Source organism: Odontomachus brunneus, unplaced genomic scaffold, assembly GCF_010583005.1.
Source record: "Odontomachus brunneus isolate Ranch 3 - 2012 unplaced genomic scaffold, Obru_v1 Obru_scaffold_445, whole genome shotgun sequence".
Taxonomy (NCBI): Eukaryota; Metazoa; Arthropoda; class Insecta; order Hymenoptera; family Formicidae; genus Odontomachus; species Odontomachus brunneus.
In genome coordinates, this window is record NW_022639895.1 from 39190 (window position 1) to 44455 (window position 5266).

Consider the following 5266-nt stretch of genomic DNA (forward strand, 5'->3'; position numbering starts at 1 on the left):
ACTCATCGGTCAACTATAAGTAATTTGAATATTCGAACTTGCCGCCACGCGATCCAGAACGAGATCCCCAGAGTCGGCAGCATCTAGAGGTCCAGGAAGTGCCGATCCACGTTAGCCACGAGAGCGCCATCCAGGAGTATAGAGAGCAATCGCGCGGTGGACCACTGGTAAGTCATTATCTACATTGTTTCTATTCGCACGAAACTACGATTAACGCCTGCGACTGTCCGACCCACCGTAAGGTTATACTACGATGTTATACTACGCGTCTTGCGCGTAAATCCATCGCGATTACCCTTGATCGCACGGATCCCCAGACAGAATCACGCGATTCGTTTAGCCCGAAAAATTGCGATCTGATCCCGTGCTAGGGTTCGAGCGCTATTCTTCACGGCAACGTGGCTGTAACCCGCCGAAACGTAACAATACCAAAACATGTGCAACCTTTTCGACAGTCAACAATAAAGTAAGCATCCAATATGGCTACCAATGTCAAGATACGTCAGGGACAAGTGTACCAACACAACAACAAAAAATTGTGACAATTGGACTTATATAGCCCGCGAAATTTAAAAATCCCGCGTATTTTTTTATCAAACCTCATATACTACCTGGAACGCGCACTACCTCTTGAGTGTTGCGAGATGAGAGAGAGCATGCTTGTAGGTCTCGAACATATACAGTGAGTGTAAAAAGTATTCATACATCAAGCCTTTGTCAAGATAATCTTTGGTATACGAATACTTTTTACACTCACTGTATGTAATACTACTATATTGCTAAATGAATGAGAAGTCCGGCCCCAGAACCACGGTGCGGGAATATGTATTTCTCTCTTTTTCTGAGTGTATTATGAACATTATGCGCATGCGTCAGATAGATCGTATTCGCCAATGGGAAAATAAAATATATTGTACAAAGTTGCATATAATACGTTATACCCATACAGCACTGCAACGTCGCAGCAGCATTGCAGCATCATTATTTTGCAATATTGTGACATTGCAACAACGTTGCAAAATGTTGCTGCAATGCTACTGCAATATTGCAACAACGGTAAAATGTTCGCTTGCGGCAATATAACAACACAACTGTGCAGAAAAATTGCAATGCAATATATATGTAATATTATTAACATGTTTTATTATATAAAATAAAATCCCAGATAACACCCTTACAGGAATATCATACTAATAAATACTAAAAAATTATTAGTGATTATGTATTACTAGTAATTCAGTAATTTTTCGTCAGTACTTAATTTCTGGTGAATACTGATAATAAAATCACTATTAAATATTGAAAGTAATCAAAAACTGAGAATTTTTGTACGAATGTGAAAAATGAGAAAATCATAATATTTAAAAGAATATACTTATAATTCCTAATTTTCTTATGTCTCATAAACTACTAGGTATCGAAGATTGTCAATACACAACTCCAAACTTTCGTGAATCTTCCTTCGATAATTTCAATCCCAAGCGGTATATCACCGGTACCATCTATGTCCTAACTCCGTTAAAGTGTTGCTTAACCTGACGATCGAACGGCACGCGACGATTCCCAATGACTCCAATAATATTCTTAAAATTTGTGTTAATATAATTTATCCTTATAGTGTTCACAGTATATTATAACATACCTAGCAAACATTAAATAATAGTTATATAACTTTTACTTGGTTCGTTGGATAATTTGATATTGTAACTGCCCTTACAGAAATATTATACTGAAAATCATTGATTAATTACTTATTTTCAGTATTAAAAATATAGTGTTTAGTAATATTCTGTGATTCAAATACAGCTCTTAGTGTTCAAGTACTTCAATGTTTAGTGTTACGAATACTACCTTATGAGTGATTTCAATACTTAAATATTGACATACAATACTTCGTTCAGTGATAAAATACTTACATATAGCATTGACAATATTTAAAAACTAATATGGAATACTTTGCTAAGTAATGAAATACTTACGTAAAGTACTGTCAAAATTTAAAGTATTAACCTAGACAGCACACAATATTAATGATAAATATTTATAAATATTAATGATAAATGTTTATAAATATTTATTTCAAATTATTTTTTTTTTAATATTATTTAAATATTTTATAAATATTTTTTTTATATATACATAAAGAGAGAGAAAGGAAAAAAGAGAGATAAAAACCTTTATTCAAAATATTATTAAAATATAAGTTAAATATCTGAATATTTCATACAATATTTTATATATGTGAACAAAAAATTAATTTGTAATAATATTTTATAAATATTTCTATAAATATTACGCATGAAAAAAATATAATTATTTATTAAATTAATGAATAAATAAGAAAATCGAAATTTAAATTGGTAATGTACACTAAAAAAAATTCTTTAAATGAAAGAAATATATTGTGTTAAATATAATTTCTTAACTTAAAAAAATATTTGTCAGATTTTAGAAAATATGTAATAAATATAAAGAAATATTTTTTAAATTTGTAAAATTAGCTGTAAAATTATAAATTTCTAGATAAAAATAATGATTTCTTTGATTTAAAATATCTATATGTAAGAATAATGATTTCCTTACAAGAAGAAAATTAATTTTTTTAAATATAAAAACTGTGTTTAAATAAATATTTGCTTGTTTCAAAAGTAAATAAAATACAAGTAAATCATTTTATAAATCTGAATAAATTACTTTCTAATGTTAAAAGTATTTTTTTTATGTTTCAAATTAAAGTTTCTTTTATTATCAGAAAAAAATTTATTTAAATTTACAAAATAATTTATTTTACTTACTTTTAAAACATGTAAATATTTTTTAAATATACTTTCTACATACTTTTTAAAACATATATTTTAAAAGAATATATTCTCTACTTTTAAATAAATCATATGCTTTCGTATATGGATATACCATATGTACACAATATAAAGCGTCTCTCAATCAAAGTGACAGTGACGCAGTAGGTAAGGTGAACGATACAAGAATCAGCCCAAGTAACAGACTCACGTCAAAATGACGTAAAAAACTGGTAATAACTGGTCGAGTGACGTCAAGTGACTAAATAACGACGTCTTTAAAACGTCTTTTTTGTGACATCTTAATGACGTTTCTGTATAATGTCTTAAAAACGTATTATTGACGTTTAGAGACGTCATAGAACGTCATTAAGTCGTCTAAAATGTCGTCATCGATCTGTAACATTAGACTATCATTTTGACGATATTCTCACGATATTTTTGATGATTCCTTGGTTATTTTTTATCCTGAACTTACTTAGATTTGGATGTCATTTTGACATATCTGCTACCTGGAAGAGGTCTCAGGCTCGAAGCTCAACAATGCCCATACAGCACTGCCTAGAAGCTTGCAGCAACATTGCTACAACGTTGCAAGATTGCATATTGCGGTGCAATGTTGCAGAGATTTTGCAGTGACATTAATTTGCAATATTACTTTAACAATATTGCAGTAATATTTAAAAAAATATTACGAATATAATATAATTTATTTATTTACTAGTTATTTTTGTTACATGTATTTCAAATTCAATAATGTTTTACATCAATAATACTTATAGAATAGTACTTAGAATAGCACTCGTTAATGGCAATCATTAATTTGTCTTATTGCATATTTTTTATACTTCTTATACCGTTTTTTCGGAGAAAATACTTTCTTTAGGTTTAATATTCGTACTTGTTTAATTTTGTGGTTTTTTTTTATTTCATTAAAATATTATATTCTTAAACGAAATATCATTTTTTAAAATGATGAAAATAAAACTTTTATTTCGTTCAAGGAAACCATGTCATTTGATGAAACAACACTATTGTTTTAAATAATATTTTTTAAAAGTTTCTCTCAAAATTTAGTAATTCGATTTGTTTAATTTGTTTTTCTTTTGGATTTTTTAATTTCTTTTTGTTGGATTAATCATTATATCATTTTGTTAAAAATGTAAAAATAATTATCACTGGTTCACTACATTACATCAATATTTATCGCATATCGAATGTTGCATTGTTTCAATATCTATCAATAAATTATCCAATAAACAAGTAAAAATTATAACTATTATTTGATGTTTGCTAGGTATGTTATAATATACTGTGAACACTATAAGGATATATTACATAAGCATGAATTGTAAGAACATCGTTGGAGTCATCAGAGTCACCGCATGCGCGCTCGATCGTCAGGTTAAGCAGTCAGTTTAATGCGGTCAGGACATGGATGAGGTGGCCAGCGGTATACCGCTTGGGATCGAAATTATCGCAGGAGGATTCTGGAAAGTTTGGAATGTGTTGATTACCTTCGATATCCAGTAGTTTATGAGACATGAGAAAATTAGGAATACAAGTATATTTTTGTAAACATTATGATTTTCTCATTTTTCACCTTTGCATAATAATTCTCAATATTTGATTACTATCAATATTTAACAGTGATTTTATTATCAGTATTCACCAGAAATTAAGTACTGGCTAAAAAATTACTGAATTACTGGTAATATTTAATCACTAATAATTTTTCAGTATTTCTTAGTATAATATTTCTATAAGGGTATAATGTACTGTGAACACTATAAGGATACATTATATAAGCATAAATTGTAAGAACATCGTTAAAGTCATCAGAGTCACCGCGTGCGCGCTCGATCGTCAGATTAAGCAACAGTTTAACACAGTCAGGACATGGATGGGTGACCGGTATACTGGTATACTGCTTGAGATCGAAATTATCGCTAGAGGATTCACGAAAGTTTGGAGTGTATTTGACAACCTTCGATACGTGTAGTGGTTTATGAGACATGAGAAAACTAGGAATATATAAGTATATTTTTTTAAATATTATTATTTTCTCATTTTTCATCTTTGCACCATAATTCTTAGTATTTGATTACTATCAATATTTAACAGTGATTTTATTATCAGTATTTACCAGAAATTAAGTATTGGCCAAAAAATTACTGAATTACTGGTAATACTTAATCACTAATAATTTTTCAGTATTTCTTAGTATGATATTTCTGTAAGGGTGATAGATATTGAAACAACGCAACAACATTTGATATGCGATGATGTAATGCAGTGAACCAGTGATAATTATTTTTAGATTTTTAACAGAATCCACAGAGAACAAAACTTCCATTAGACATCCACAGATCATCCATAGCTCCATCAGACATCCATCTCCACGGTGGACGACAAGTGAATCTCTAATGGACGTCCATAATTCATCGATGATGGATATCCATATAACA